This window comes from Anoplophora glabripennis, unplaced genomic scaffold (assembly GCF_000390285.2).
Source record: "Anoplophora glabripennis isolate ALB-LARVAE unplaced genomic scaffold, Agla_2.0 scaffold5, whole genome shotgun sequence".
Classification (NCBI taxonomy): Eukaryota; Metazoa; Arthropoda; class Insecta; order Coleoptera; family Cerambycidae; genus Anoplophora; species Anoplophora glabripennis.
In genome coordinates this window covers 1,255,807-1,273,204 of record NW_019416525.1, presented here as the reverse complement: position 1 = coordinate 1,273,204, position 17,398 = coordinate 1,255,807, and the positions used below count along the sequence as shown (strand labels likewise).

The window sequence follows — 17,398 nt, the reverse complement described above, 5'->3', positions numbered from 1 at the left end:
CACAGGGCGTATTAATGATCTTTTTAAAAAATAAAGAAACATATTTGCAAATATTTTACATGTTTATTATTATTCTTTGTGAATATTCGTTATATTTTGTGAATACAATGTTCTGGTCCGATTAAATTATATGTGTATAATAATTATTAATATGAGCTAAATATGTAATAAAATGCAGTACCTAATAATAAATTTTTCTCAAACTAACATATACATATAAAAATTACCTTCTTTATAATAAAAGTACTTTAATATTGGAGGAATTTACGTGTAAAGCTGCATGTGGGTGGGTGAAAAAAGTAGCAGTCAAAAAAAAACTAAAAAAAAACTTTTTAGTAGGTATAAAAAAAATGGTTCTGAATTCATAAATACCAGAAATATACAATAGAGAAAAAACAAAGCTTTCCAAGAGTACAGACCTACAAAAAACAAATAATACATAACATAATATGGTTAAACGTGAAATAAATAATTGAGTTCATTCATCAGTGGGAATATAAAAAAATCGTCGACTCACAATCCGTTATTGTAAAATTAATTACATACGACCACTAGTTTCGAGGACAAGATTACACCTCATCATCAGGTTATACAAAACTAAAAAATTTTTTTTAATACATCTCAAAAGTTGTCGAAAAATTTAAAATTTTTAAAATTTAAGGAAACATGTTGCCTAACTAATCAAGTTAAACATTAAATACATTAGATTATTTTGAGCCAAACCTTTTGCCTCTCACATGCTAAGAGTATTAATTCTGAAGTAATTCCAAAAAAATCTCCCTTGCCGGATTATTTCCACAATACACTATCATAGGCATTTTAATGGCAACTGGCACCAACAACCAACTTGCTAGATGCTTTGTTGCTTTACTTTGCTTAGTGAGTTGTTAATAAATATGGATGACATTATTAAATTGGTTTTATAATTTTGATATTAGAATGAATTTATTATTTTCCTTTGTTCAAAATTTGTATTATTTTTTATGGAATTTATCCCAAAATTACACTTAGTAACCAGCCAATGCAAGTAGCATTTATTTCGTATTTTATTAAAGAAGTAATGTGGTGTGGAAAATTAATTAAAATTGCAATTAAATTAAAACGGCAATAAAGCGAAATATAAGCCGTTTCAATTAACTTGGTCTTATTTAACGGAACGTGAATGTAATCTTGGTATAATGCAAACATGTGTGTTGAGTTGCAGCAAATCAGGGGACAAACTGTCACGTGAATTAGCACACTTGTTGATTGATTCACATGTTTACGAGTTTAAATTAATTTCTTATGTTAAGAAAATAATTTTTAAGTATTATCGCAGCCTGTAAAGTTTGATTGATAGTATTTGGACGCCTATTGTGGTTTGAAAAATATTCTGTTATTCGAAAAAAAAAGTGATGCTAGCAGACGTGTTAGAATTTGTTCTGCGAGAAGACAAATACATATAAGCGGAAAGGTCCCCAACAGACCGACTAGAATCAAGGTCTCAATTTCGCCCCAAGCCTGTTAAACGTGATGTCATAATGACATCACCGGGAAGCGTTGTGGCTCCGTTAAGCATTAAAAATTGGAGACAACACATTGCGCATAGGTAGTCGTATTTCGGAAAGCCTTGATCGTAGTACCAAAACAATATTATATAGAATGTAGCTCGTCAAGCAGTACCCGATTGTTGATTGTTGCCAATTCGCCATTGCTGTTCTCTAGAATCAATAGCGGTTGACGTCACAGTGTATGCCTGACGGAGCGGCGCTATCAGTGAGCGGGGGGGGGCCCAGTGCACTTGTAACTTGGCTAGTAGTGTCATGTATCCGCGCAAGTGTCTCTTCGGACTGTCTTATGTTTTGTGATTGATGTGTGCAGCGCTAAATTTGGCGTAAGTTTGAAACCTTAAAATATGTTATTTTAATGTGCTACTGTCGTTTCGCCCTGGGACGGTTTCAGTTACCCTGTTCCCCGTTTGATTTCATTAACGTGCTTACTGGCCTTCAACAGCGTATTAATGTTGACATTGAAGGTCTTTTACGCAAAGACTGCAAAAGGCCAATAGAGGTCAACTATTCAAATATATAATTCACGTAATTATTAACTCAATTGCTAAAAAATATCATCAGCTTCTTACTTCATATCGTATTAATGTCCCGGTTGGCTATCCTGCGACCTGTGACCCCGTGCCCAGCGCGCGCCAGATACGAGACACCAACAATATTTATGTTTTCAAATAATTACTGTGGCTGCATGGGAATCAACCGCTACTGGCTACATCTCATCCAATTAACAGTATGTTCGGTTACAAGTCACATTTTCGCAAATTATTCTCCCAACTGGCTTGGCATAATTAATATTCGCGTTTTACAATAAAACTCGCCTTAAAAATAATCTACATCCTCTGCCAGTAGCAAAACAGGTTGTATCGGTTATCGCCGGCTAAAGAAAATAAAACGAAACCCTTACTAGCAATATAAACAATAATTAGGAAAGAATACCAATTTTTCCATTTAAAAGATGTATCAGGATAGCAACAGATGGAGCTTGATTCTGCGAGTTGTGCGGGTTGCAGGAATTCTGGCTGAAATTCAGATTTACAGGAAAAGCTTAAGGAAGCTCTGGTTTCAGGGCCCTCTTTTCTTTGGCTTCCTGCTCCTGCTCTGCCGTACCTTTCCTAGCTTGCACCGGTGTTCGCCTAGGAAAGCACGTGCTTTGCCCATTGCGCGTGTTCCTTGGCTATTTCATAATTCCTATTTTATAGTTGTTTGTAAACACTGTTCCTACACTAACATTTTACTGATTCGCGTATCGTCTCACGTAAATTTCTTTTCGTTTCGAGAACATATAATACTTCCAATTACAAAGCGTTTTGTATTTATTAACATTTTGTTTTCCTTCGTTAAAATTAAAAACCAAACCACCAAGAACTTTAGAAATTCTATATTATTTCTTACCCATAAATTATTGTTTGGATAAATATATAGCTAACATTTCATAATACCACTGGCTAAATCATAAATTTTAACACCTTTACAAGGACTTTAAAGGTTAATTAGAACGCAAATACCTGGCTTCATTCACTTTTAAAAATTCTTTATATTTTTAACAGGGATTTTTGATATATTTATCGCAGATATGATGAAGTCTTTAAAACAAATGCGAATCATTTATGAAAATAAATAAAAATTGAATTGTATAATGCAAAGTGTGTATTAATTTAACGGAAGTTCATTTACATATATGACACCATGCTTCTTCCTATAAACATTAAGTCAATTTAATCTTAGGCGCCTTCAGCGTGACGATGTACAACAGAACAACTGAAAATTTACCTACATTTCTTATTTTTCTGTTTAATTGTGGGAGTATACAATTTTGTCACAAAAACAGGTATTATAAATTACCATGTACAAACAATTAATATTTTAGATTAAAAAGCAGTATCGATACGATTTCAGTGTTATTTCAATTTAACAAAAAACCACCTTGTGATCGATCTACTCTGAACGTATTCTGAACGCAGTTTAGATTGTCAGAATTACTCAATTATACAATACTTTTGACGTTATCGCGGTAAGATCAATGTAAGCGTTATACATTGATAATTTACATGGGAACCAAGTACTAAAGATAGAAGTACACATTATCATTTCCAAATCAATATTTCCAATTACAGCAGTTTGACTGGTTCAAAAATAAACTTAATTTACCGGGTGATGTGGACGAAGTTCTGGACCGGTGGCTAATTTGTACATTTTTTTATTTAATTTTTAAAAAATTAGACTAATCCTTAGTCTCTGGATACAGAATCTAGACAATTTAAAACAATTACAGTTCAGCTGAAAATGTTAAGCATTTTTTAAACATGATACATAATTTTTATAAAATTTAAAGCAATTACTCTTAACTGTAATAAAATGTAAATAAATAATAAACAACCGTCTGGTTTTACAAAGCAATACTTTGATTGTGAGTCGCAAAATAAAGAAAGTGTAAAAAATAAGAACAACATCTAATATAAATCAATCCTATTCTTATCACAATTCAGGTCATCGCAAGTTTAACTTGTATCACAAAACATAAAAAGCTGATGTAAGTGTTTCAATAATATTTCCTTGTACATTTTTACTTATTGTGCATTGATTTTTAATAAAACGTTTAACGAAATTCTAAAGTAAATCGATCGTAGTACCTAATTTCCTTAAACGTTTTTGCTATTTGCACCATTTTATCAAATGAACAAAATTTAAAATATGCATTAATAATCGAAGTCAGTGTTTGCCCAACATTGACCTTGAATCTCAATTTACATAGAGAATATATTTTTTAACAAGTTATCAAACTTAAATATGTATATTTGGATGATATGGGTTTGTGTAGAATTCGTTGTTACATTAAATGTGACATATATGAATTGAAAGATAAGAGTTTCGATTGATATTGATAATACTAGTAGGTAGGTACATCGAATTTTTATTTTAAATCGGTTACTTTTTAACCATCAACGATTTTACGTTGGCAGCTTTTTAAAAAAATGTATTTATATTTGGATTTCGTACGTTGTGAAATTATAAAAAGTGCTGTTTGTTTTTATACGAATGCTTAAAATATCTGCATCTTGGTTAATAATAATGGAACGGTGGACGGAGTATTACATTGTCAAGGCAAAGCAACATCTCTTTCTAAAAGAAGTAAATCGTCACGCTTTATCGATTTTCAGTAAAAAAAAATCGCACATTTCATAACTTAGATACGATTTATCCACTTACAGTTGTTACTTTTCGTTTAAAATAATTTCCTATTACCTTTCTTGAACATGAATATAGAATTAAATCGGTAATAATAAAATAAAATAATAATTATAGTAATAATGAACTTTGCGAAGCATCGGCAATCGAGTTTTTAAAAAATTGTTAGACACGCCACTGTTTTTACAGTAACAAGTCACATGTCTGGTTTCGGGTAGTGGGGGTTACTATTTCAGTTTTCAGTAATGCATGCATGGCTGAAAGCATATGGTACGATGCTAAGCTAGCCTAGCATGGTGAAATTATGTGAATAACGTGCCTACTAATGCGGCTCTAGAGAATATTAGAAGGGGAAACAGCACCTGCTGTAGTTACCTCATCGTAAACTTCGTTTTTAATATCAATAAGTTGAACACGTGCTAACCTTCAAATAGGCAAAAAGCTAGATAGCTTCAGTATTTGGCAATGCACGAGAGAATGTGCTAAATTAGTAGTTTTCATAGGATTAATTTCCCTCAATGTCTTGTAGCTATCTCGCACACTTACTCCGTCTATGTAACTTTTCACCATCTATCGGTTTATTTAAGTATACATGTATACTTGTTTTATTTTCTACGTTTTAACAAAAAGCAGCTTGTAAAATTTAAGGGTAAATGTCCTTATTGGAACTTCACACTTTAATATTATGCCGACTATAAAACTAGAATAATTAAAGAAATCGGTAGTACCTACTAAAAATACTATATTTATTCAGATAATTTCATATATTCTCAACCGCATTTTTTCTTATTTTTTTTTCTCTTGCAGGTTTTTGTGCTGTTGTATGATGGACATGTCTATATTTTTATTAAAGGTAAGACTATTTTCAACTATAATTATTAGAAAATAACTAATTAATCCTAAATAGTTTCCTGATATTTTTGGGCGCGTAATATATTAAAAAAATAAGGACGTCTTTTTATGTAAACCTTTTCCTGAAAATGAATAATGAGGGAGATATACTTGTTAAATTACTTGAATTGCTCCAAAACGGTTCAGTTTACTTGTTTTTTCTGTGACAGTCTGGAGATCAATATTGTTTAAAAATTTAAAGAAATGAGATAAAACTAAAAAAATATAGATGACATAGTGACGGAGATCCCTTAAATCTAATAACTGACTTACCTCATTGATACGATGTAAACTTTTTTGGAACCGCTGAATCCACCGATAGTTTTATCTCTGTTTGCAATTGTTTGTGTATGCCTATTTGAAAATCTGTACATAAAGATGATCAGGTACTCGTAGTTACCAGCAAATTCAGATGAGCGGAAATCGTAAGACAAGAAGCGGACAACACGCCAATGATAGCCATGTAACTCAGAACAATTGCAGAGATTTAACAATTTTGATTATTATTAATTTGAAACGCCATTTTGATGATTTAAAATGCTTATTAATTACGTATAAAAAGATAACCGCCATTTTTTGTGTACTGGGCGTTTTGGAAATATTAGGAGATAATTGGGGGCCGTTTTGGCGAAACGCGCGGTTTGGTTTGCGACGGAATTCGAATGGAAATTAGAACAAGAAGATACGACCACCTAGAGATTAGATAGCGTGTAGGGGTGACCCTGTCCCTTCCAGAAAGCACGACTTCCACCCAACTGGGTACGACCCATTAATCAGGATAAGGGTGTGCAGGTCAGGATGTAATGTAATTCCATTTTTTATATGGGAGCAGCCATGCACCTCGTGTCCCATATCGTAATGCCCAGGTGAGGCTATGTATTGAGGCGGTATTTTTCACTGGACGTTCATGACAATTCCTGGAACGGTTCACATTTGAAATGTCCAATTAGCTAATCACTGCAGTTAGGGCGTACTAGTCGGCCGAGTTTGAAAAGAACACCTTTTTCCGATTTCGATAAAAGAAAGAATGTAAACGGAAATAAGGATTTTTCAGTTTTTGTCTGATAATTTCGAAATGGAAAAGATCGGTCATATTTTTCTTGTAGGCTGTTGATTATAGGATTTTAAAAGGAACTATGACGTTCAAGATATTTTATTTCATGAATTGTTCAAAATAATGGCCATTTTAGATGGAAAAACCGCGTGGTGCTATTAAAGAGGGTTGAAATTGAAAATAGGGGTGAAAATGCACTTTTGCAGTTTTTTAAATATAGCACGAAAACGAAGCAAAATTACGGTATAGTTCATAGGAAAAATTTTATGCAAAAAGTCGTTAATAAACAATTTAAAAAAATGTAAAAAATAGGATTTTTTGATTTTTTTTACTTTTTTTGACTAGTTTTTTTTAGTAGTAGTAGGCAAAGAAAATACAACAAAACACAAAACAATTAGATGAGATTCCCTTCAAAATGATGAGTTTTCAAAAGTTTTTGGACTATTATTGATCGATATAATCGGTCAAGCTTAAATATTTTTTAGATTTTCGTCGTTTTTAACATAAATTAGTCATAAAAGTAAAAACAACAGCTTTTTTTTGGTTGTTCATTAACGATTTTTTGCATAAAATTTTCCTTTTTTTATTAAATAATACCATTTCGATGGGAAATTCAATTCTCTACATAATTTTTCCTATGAACTATAGCGAAATTTTGCTTTGTTTTCGAGCTACAATTAAAAAACTGAAAGGGGTGCATTTTCACCCCTACCTCCAACTTCCACCCTCTAATTTAATAGCACTCACTTTTTCATCTAAAGTGACCCTTTGAACGATTCATGCAATAAAATTGCTTGAATGTCATAGTTTTTTTGGATATAATCAATAGCCTATTGGGCGTGTTATTCGTTACAAGTACCTTGGAAAACGGGCAATTAAATTTTTAACTGATTTTGAATAAAACCAAACCTCGTATTGAAACTACCTTTCATTTAAATAAAAAATTACGATTTAACCAAACTTACCTTAGTCTAAAACTCACCGATTCTTGGGCCACTGCATTTTCCTGATCTTAATCCTTGCAATTTTTATCTTTGGAGTCACCTTAAAGGCCCAATTCATTCTACTCCAGTAGATAATTTAGAAAACCTCGGGGTTCGCGGGGTACGGAAAGCCGTAAAGAAATGCATTAAAACTGAAATTTTTTATGGAGTTTTAGTTTTAGTAGTTTTTTTATGCACCTTCTGTCTACAATAAATTTTGTAGAAGTTAGCAATATGTATATATTTAATACATATTTTTTTTACGGCTATTTATTATCATAGGTTGTTATTTATTTGGAAATATTATAAATACATAATTTTTCTTTTCGCTACGATTAATTTTCTGCATCGTGTTACGGGGTGTCCCCAACTGCTATCGCTTACAATCGTAACATTCGTAACCTAGAGCGAATTTAAATTTTGAGTGTAGCCGAGAAATTCCGGTGAACCTGGACACGTGCGGTAGTTTTTGGGCGAATTCGAGGTCGAAATTAAGACGCGCAACCCGATTTGGAGTTAACAATGGTAATTAATCTGGAGAGTTTCAGAATTTAAGCTGTAACCTGATCCGTAGTAGCGCGGGAGAGTAAGAGTAGCTCGTGTTGTGCAGCCCACGTGTGTTCGCTAGCTGTTCGCAGCTGTAGCACGGACAGCAGGGGACATTTACGGTATGCATGTGTTTTTACGTCTCCACAGGGGCCACACATACACGATTAATCACAGTGGTGCGATGTACGGGGTGACGAATTTTTTATTTTGGCTATAGCCCTTGTGGGCAGGGTGCTCCGATATTCCCTGTACGAGGAACTACCGCAGATACAGGACGATTTTAGCCTCTGTCCAAAATTGATCCGTTTGGTCGCGCTTTGGAACTCACAAATTTCTCTCTAATTTATTATAACTGCAATTTTTCTTGTTTTAGTAGAACAAACGGGCAATATAATACCGCTAATTTAAGTAAGAAAAGTAATAAATAATTCGTTTTTTCCTGAATATCCTAAACCGAAACAGAGAGCGTACATATTTTTAATAACTGGTACACTTTTTTTAAGGTGTAATTTAAAAGGGATTAGAGATTTGTAAACGTTATAAATCTGTATTTGTTGCCAGTTACGAGTCAAAGTGCCCCTTATAATAGAGCCGATATCCAAGATCTTTGTGTGCTGGATTCTTATCTTCAAGTGTCTTATCTTTAATAATGCTGAATGAAAGTAAAACCTTAAAAGAAAACGATAATGAAATTTAAGTTAAGAGAGCAAATCAAAAGGAACCTGGCTTGTTTGCGTCCTTTAATGTTTTTGCGAATACATGTAGGTATATCTTTTTTGTTGTATTTCAAGTATTAAATAAGAACATCTAAGGAAAATCTTTTCGGATTTATTTCTCTTGAGCCACATAAACATCAAATACATTTATCACAAGAAAGTTGTTTTATGTATCTGCCGAGGTATACAAGGTTAAGGAATTTCATGACATGCCGCAGAGAAATTTGACCTTTCTTTTCTCATTTTCAAGTTATCGCACAAAAAGTGAAGGTTTTTATTTATATTTTATAATTGAAAACGTAGTCGTACTAATTGTGACGCCTGTGGGGACAAAGGAGCGACTTTCAACTTCTGTTTTTAATTCGTCTAATTTTCCCGATTACGACGAACACATTTAAATTATTTTATTTGATTTATTTAGTAAAAATACGGCCGAGATCTCTAAAATATCCTTTTTTCCCACCTTCCCTTTAAATCGGATTTTCCGGTTAAAAATAGTGGCAATCATTGGTACAGGTGAAAATACATGCAAAGACAGGAATAAACGTTTTCCCGATGCGTTCGAGGAATAGAATACGAGAGCTGACACAATTGCGTGCCGCTGCGGTATGTACAATGATTGCTGGTGCATTGGAGACCATAGCGGAAAAAATGAAATACAGGGTGTTTTGGAAAAGGTACCACAAATTCAGGAACTGATAGAACAGAAAATATATTATTTCACTATTGTCATAATTAGTTATTACTAACTACAGTCACTAACAATCACTAAAATTTTGATATAAAGTTAATTCGAGTTTAAAATATTACTGAGAAGTTTTGACATAAGCCTACTTTGAGAAAAGTCACTCATTTTGTTCACCGTAATATTGTAAGGGTTCAATTAAAAGCCTTTTTTCTCGAAAACCGTCCACATTAGGAATTTCTAACAAGAGTACATTATTTTTAGAAAATAAAATTGTACATTAGAAATTGGAGTTCCGAATGGTAAAAAACCTAACCATAAAAATATTAGAACATAAAATGTAATAGAAATGTAGCGTATTTGGCGTCCTTAAAAACCCCGGAATACCAAATTTCATAAAAATATTTCGCACCGTTCGGAAATTATCGTAAAAATTCTATTTAAAAAATTTTATTTTGTCGCTCTGTATCTCGAAAACAAGAGATAGACATATAGTTCATATGACAAAAAATTCTTATTTTTTGTCGTACTATCACCCCCTGAATTTACGGAAGGTCTTTCTGGAACACCCTGTATACAAATAATTATTATAATTTTTTACCTTTCGCAGAAAACTTTTTTAGGGACGCCTATGAAATTTTATTGCTAGGCGTTTTTATACATGTTTAACTGACTTCGGAAAGACTATACCAAATGACAAGGCACTATGTTCTGCTAAACATCTTACAATTAGTGTTGTTGCTAGTCGTTAACTACGGACTTTACCCATCGAAATTTTATGAGTTTTTTTAAGGGTAGGTTTTTTTACAATGTTTATTTTATATGTAAAAGTGTATAATTTCATTTTACATAAAAAAAGCTTTTATTCCTTAATATACATATTAATTTTTTAACAACCTTTTAAGGAAGCAAATTGTTCCGATTCTGTTTATTTTCATCCAAACTGACCACCCTTAAAGTATGACCAATTCATTTCCGGACACCCTGTATATTGCAGAGTAGAAATTGGGGCGTTAATTGCGTTGTTTCCAAAATCGACGCGGCTAGCTCTTTGGATTGTCAAAAATTAAACAAGAAATCGCACATTTTGTTAAGAATGATAGAACTGGTTGTACAGGGTGTCCCGAAATTCATGCAACAAAATTTGGTCATAGATTCTGAAGACAAATTTAGGGGACCCGTAATCTCACAGTGCTACGCTTTTTGGCGAGAAACCCCCTTAAGACACTTTTTCGTGGGCCCCCTTGTCTTTGGAGCCAAAAAAATTTGGTCGCAAATTAGATTTTTTTTTTAATTATTAGTTAGCTAGAAAGCCATTGAATTTAAAAACTTTTTTGTCTCTTTATATTTGTTTAGTAAAACGCAATGTTTTTGAGGAAAATGGCGAATCACGATATGCATTCGATCACATTTTGACAATTTTCTCGAAAACGTTGCGTTTTACGAAAAAAGTATAAAGGGACAAAAAGGTTCTAAATTTAATAGATTTCTAGTGGACTGATAATTTTTAAGAAATTTAAATATGCGACCAAATTTTTTTGGCTCCAAAGACAAGGGAGCCCACGAAAAATTGTCTTAAGGAGGTTCCCCGCCAAAAAACTTAGCACCATCAGATTCCACATGTCATAAAACCCCTGTGTACCAAATTTAGTGATTCTCGTACAACAGGGTTCCGAGATTATTCTTAGGGGCGGACTTCAGGGGGCTGTAATTCCGAAAGAGGGGGCCACTTGGCAAAAATAAAAAATACGGGTCCCCTAAATTTGTCTTAAGAATCTGTGACCAAATTTTGTTGCATGAATTTCAATAATTGTAGAAAAATGCAACTAAAGATTTTCAGATTCATTTAAAGCCGTTTGACCTTGAAAATTTTCACCAGCGGCGCTTTTTTTTCTTTTTAGACAATCAATAAATATGCTTCACCTATTCTCAATGTCACGAGCTGCCACTGCATATATTTCTGTATATACAGAAATTTAATATTTATGCATGTATACATTTGGATGGAAACGAAAAAATGATGTAATAATTATAAACATCATATTTAATGTATAACGCTGCAAATTTGAAAAACAATATAGTATTTTCAGATAGGGAACGGGGTGTAACATTAAGATTGGTACAGAGTAACATTGTTAAATTTTATTTTATTTATTTAACCCTAGGAATATAAATAACCGACTCTATTTGGACAAAATATGTCCTAATAATGGCAATTACCGGTGCAATATTCCAACAAAAACAAATATCCGCGATTCAAAACGAGTGAATAGCCCGCCCGGTCGCGCGTTTCGAAAATTACCGGTTAAGAGTTTAGGATAGGTTAATCGACGTAGGCCCCCAATCGATTCGCATTCAAGCATAAAGAGCATGTAAATAATGCGAGGTGCCCCAGTCCCTAACTGCCCATAGCCTCCTATGAAGGATTCCGACACCGCTACTCGATGACCTTGACGACCCGCCTCCGTGAAGGGCCATCGGTACGCAACTACAATCAATAGGTAGCGAGCGAAGTGACGCACATGGAGGGAGGCTTCCACCCCCCGAAGGACACGTGGGGTAGCACGTGCTAGACGCCCCCGGACTCATTCACGGGCATTCGGACGGAAACTGGTAACTTTCAATTATACTTGTTCTTCACTTTCAGACTCGTTTAATATGTCTCTTTTATCTGGAGCGACAGCTTCTCGGTTTGCAGGAATGGCAGCAGGAGATGGCGCAGTTTGGGGTAGACTGGTCTCGGTCGGGGCTTTGACGTCATTGTACGAGCATAACTTATCGTTACGTGCTCACGCTTACATCGCAGCACTGGCAACTTTCTGGCTTAATAAACCGCAAGAAAATTGAAAAACCGAGCGATGCGTGGGGTACGGGCTGTTTTTTTGGGGAAAGGTTGGAGATTTAACGATTCGGAAAAAATACCGGAAATATTGGAAAAAATCTCGGTTTCTTTTTCCGGGGCTAAGAATTGGAAAATTTAAGAAACTCGAAATAAAAACTTAATCAAATATTTTTATAGATATATTTTGCTTTAGTAAATCTCAGTGGGGATGAGAATAACATATTTTAACAAAATTTATATATTTAAAGAGGTTTTTTTGAACTAAATTAAAAATCCTACCACAGAAATAAACATTAGTTAGAGGAAGGTCTTTGGATTGGAAGTAGATTTGGAAACATCAGCGAATTTATCTAAATTCTGTGTGATTTTTAAAAATTGAAGTTATAATCGATCTTTATTTGTGAGGTGCTGCTACCGGATGTTACGTTGCTGAGAAAAAGATACATTACTACCACAGTTCGACTACAGCGGTTATTTATACAGCCTCTGTACTATGAACAGACGTATTAAACATATCTAATGTTTTAAAAATAATAATTAAAGTAATATAAAAAATGACATAAATAATAAAGCAATAATTAGTGTTTTTCCCAAAATAATATTCTTTATAATGTGACTGCTTGGTGCTTGCTCTTTTAAACACCAGTAACCCCAGCAAAAACTCTCCTGATATTTAATATTTAGTGTGTGACAATAAATAAAATATAAAAAATTGCCTCCTTTTGATAAAATAATGATGAAAATATTAACGTTTTTCAAATAAAAAAAATGTCAAGCTTACAAACTGAGTTAATAGGCTATTGATTATATAAAAAAAAAGCAAGGAAAAGCAATTTTATTGCATGAATCACTCAAAGGGTCATTTTAGATGAAAAAACCGCGGAGTACTATTAAATCAGAGGGTGGAAATTGGAGATAGAAAACGAAGCAAAATTTCACTATAGTTCGTAGGAAAAATTAAAATTAAAAGGTAAATTTTATGTAAAAAATCGTTAATAAACAATTTGAAAAAAAGCAAAAAATTCGATTTTTTTCATTTTTTTTTTTTCTTTTTTTGCTTTTGTTTTTTTTTGAGTAGATAGATATAGGCATTGCTTCATAGAAAAAAAAGTAGATAAAATTTCCTTCAAAATAAGAGGCTGCAAAGTATTTTTGAATGAAAATTGACTGAAATATGGCCGCTCAAACTTACAATTAGCCAATTTTTCGATTTTCATCGCGTTTACCCTTATACGTTTTAATTCTCATTTTTTGCAAAAAAGGAAGAAAATAAGACGTTCAAGGATTTTCATCAAGTGACTTGTTCGAAGGGTCGAATTATTTGCTTTTCTTCAAAATAGTTTATTAACGATTTTGTGCATAAAGTTTTCTTTTTAAATTTTTTAAATAAGCCACTTCGATGGGAAATTCAATTCTCTAAATAAATTTTCCTATGAACTATAGCGAAATTTTGCTTCGTTTTCGAGCTACAATTAAAAAACTGGAAGTGGTGCATTTTCATCCCTATCTCCAATTTCCACCCTCTAATTTAATAGCACTCCGCGATATTTTCATCTAAAATGACCATTTGAACGATTCATGTAATAAAATATCTTGAACGTCATAGTTCCTTATATATAATCAATAGCAACATATTATTTCAAAAGCACAGGCCTAACATACCGTAAAATACTTTCACATTTTTAAATTTTCTATAATAGTTGCAAAATCAGTTTTTTTTTTAAAACATTTAGCATCACGCCAAATTTTTATAGCATTCGAAAATGTTTATTTATTTATATTTTGTAAACTTCCTGCATCGAGGTAAAACCGGAAGACTGCAAATAAATTGCCATAATTTCAACAGGCAAGTGATGACTACTTTTTTTATTAGAAGAGGCATATGTTTCTTGTATAGTTTAGACCTAGATAGCCATAAACACCTATTGTGTAAATATTTACATTTTCATTATGGAATTGGTGTTAAAATTGCACCTACGAGGAAAAATTGATATTTATGAGATGAAAATGCCTGTGTCATTAAAAGTATTTGCAAAATAGGTAAAAAAAAACACACAGGCTGTTGTTACGAAGGTTTTTAAATCTGTTGCTATTTACGACCAGAATCTTTTTCATTATTTATGAATGTTTCATACATCTTACAATAATTATTTGCGGACTAAATTAAAGAAACGTTTATAGGGCCTTTACTAAGTATTTCGAACATAAATTTAAATATATAAATATGGCGGTTATAGACGACGATTTCTTGTCAACGAACTTTGTTATTTACTTTTCTTGTATACCTGGATAAACATTTGCCATTCCAAAATGTCTAGAGACTTACAAACTTAAATTAAAAATAACTCGTCGTAAGATGGGGTAGATTTCCGCAAATGGTTGATTGAAAGTCATCGTTCATCAAATACAACCCTATTATTTGGTTGGGGTGATTATTGTAGATGCTTGCTGTCTTTGAAGATAAAAGAAAAGTAATATATCTAAGCGTGCGTACACCAGCAATTCTTTTTCTTTTATTAAAAAAAAGCAATTGGGCATCGTATTCCAGAAATTAAGATACCAACTCGGGTTTTTCTTATGCAACGTTTCGAATATTTTCATTGTTTTCTTAAAATTACGATGCCTGCCTTACTATCAGAAATAGGCCTACCAAACTTTGTGATCCAAAGAAAGCGGTAAAAAATAAATAATTGATTTTATTTCGAAAAGGAAAAGAAAATTAGGAATTCTATTCACTTTTGCGTTTATTCAAATACAACGAAATTATATTGGAAATATTTTTGTTTTAAATTCAAATCTTGAGCCACGATGTCGTCTAAGCTTGTCGCTGTTTCGATATTCTGAATATACAGTTTGGAATAAATTTGTGAAACCGTTACCAATTTCGTTAAGAATGAATTTACTGATAGCACCAAAGATCCTTCGTTATTATGAGAATTGCTATATTTATTGCCAAAATTTTGTTTTCGAATAAAATTACGTAATTGTTGATCGTAAATATTACAAGGTTATACCCTACCAACTTATTTAATTTTTACCTAGGCAGTATTTAATAAAACACAATTGTAAAAATTGTTTTTAAAAAATTTAAATTTACCGCCCGATTTGTTTCTGTATGTCAACAAGAGATGGCGGAACGTAATCTGTCGGTAACACCAGGCACTTAGCGTTCTATATTATGGTTCGTTCTAGGCTTGTTACTTACTGTTGGGCCCTTCTGCCCTTGTCATTTGTTTTCTCGATTATCGGTGGCACTAAATGACGTCACGAATTAATGGGGTAGCATAATTAATTATTAATAATTAATAACCTGTAAGGGATATTTAATATATTCACTGCACGATTATGTAAGGGCTGTATATTTTGCATTTTGGGGTGTTCAGTTCTGAGGTTAAATGGGAGGATGGTCGTGGAGCTCCAGTATGTCTGGATGGTGGAAAAATGTGTGGAAATGTGCAGCGCGCGTAACCTAAGCGCGAATCTATGTATAGATAGATATTTCTGTTTGTTTATGTCTATAATTAACATTAAAAATTGTTCAGGCAATGCTGTGTGCAACTTAGGCAGGTCAAAAATACTCAAAAAGCTGTGCTATAGGAGTACTGAAATAAAACTTGTATTTTGAGCGTTGCTTGGTTTTATTCTGAATGGAAGCTTCGCCTTGTGGTTAGTGGGCCTCTGCTCTCTGAAGCGGCCCGTCCTGCACTGGCTCGAAGCCGTTGGAAAAAAAATGTCCCTCATGTCGATATGTCCGAAAACCGTGTGTGATAGTGCGGAATGCGCGAGTGTAGTGCCACATGAAACGAAAGTGAAGCGGAATCCGCTGCATAAGAGATACGGGATGCTGCCACTCCCCCATACTTGAGGCCTTTTGATTGCTTACCGTCCCTCAGGAGTTATCTTAACTTCCGACTCAACCAGGAACCGAAAAATCATTTCGGAGTATACGGCTGCTTCCCATGGTAATAAAACAGAAACATCTGATTTGGTCCCGGTCACATATGGTCGGTTTTGTCTAGTCTGGCGGCAGTGGCGGGTTGTCGGTTTGTATCCGTAAAGAGGGGAGAAAGTACCTTGAGACACAAAACACACTAGCTTGTTCACGTATCGCATTATAGGGAAGGTTTGCAACAATATAAGGCCCCATTAGTAGCACGCCGTGACTCAAATTTTGAACATTCGCCTTACAAAGTGCATCAGCAAACGGGGTAATATTTATTACATACTTTTAACAGACTATCTACGTTAATTTCTTTAAAAATACTACAAACTGGCACTTAAGTACTACCATTTTTTTGGAAACGCTTTAATGACGGACAATCTTTTTTTTTACGATATACAGTGTGTCTGGTTTTTCGTGGTAACACTCCCTTAAATACAAGTAGGCAGAATCGAGTAGTGCTAGACCCTGAAAGGTCATTTTATATGGGTGCATTTTTCGGAAAAACATTAGAGATTTTTTATTTAAAAAATTACACCGTTCTGCATCCCCTAAAATAATCGTGTGTCAAATTTGAAGAAATAAATATCTATTGATTATTTTTCCTTTCAGCCATCTCGAATTAAATACTTTTTTGTTGCTCCAGCCAACTAGCGCGGGTTTCACGGCATCCTAGACTCACGCCACAAAATTTTATTCTGTATTTTTTTTAAGTGTAAAAAGTAACCGATATATTTTTTCCTAAAATTTAGAACACAATTATTTTGAGAGAATGAAATAATCCTACGGTGTTACTTTTTCAATTAAAAAAAAACGCAACGTGTTTTTCAGAAAAATGTACCTTTATAAAAAATCATAGCAGGCCGTGCGTTCTTGGCAGTTTCCAAATGGCAAACTTTGGGAACGCTATCCATAAAAAATAATTCTATTTTCGCGAAAACTTTATAGAAGAAATACGCAAAATTCTGGTAATATTTTAATGTTTACGAATATTTTGCATATTGC

The 17,398-nt window shown here is 33.4% G+C and overlaps 1 protein-coding gene across 7 annotated transcripts in view; it reads left to right on the top strand.

Moving 5' to 3' along the window:
- LOC108907463 (myocyte-specific enhancer factor 2) overlaps positions 1–17,398 on the top strand; it is a 47,665-nt gene that overhangs the window by 1,771 nt on the left and 28,496 nt on the right. For 4 of the 7 annotated variants that reach the window (XM_018711163.2, XM_018711164.2, XM_018711162.1 and 1 more), the window contains exons 1-2: positions 1,577–1,873; positions 5,541–5,586. The gene's annotated coding sequence lies outside the window, so the exon portion shown is untranslated. Of the gene's footprint in view, positions 1–1,576; positions 1,874–5,540; positions 5,587–16,136; positions 16,416–17,398 lie in introns of those variants that run through there. The other 3 variants (XM_018711161.1, XM_018711156.2, XM_018711157.1) reach the window with 3 other exon arrangements.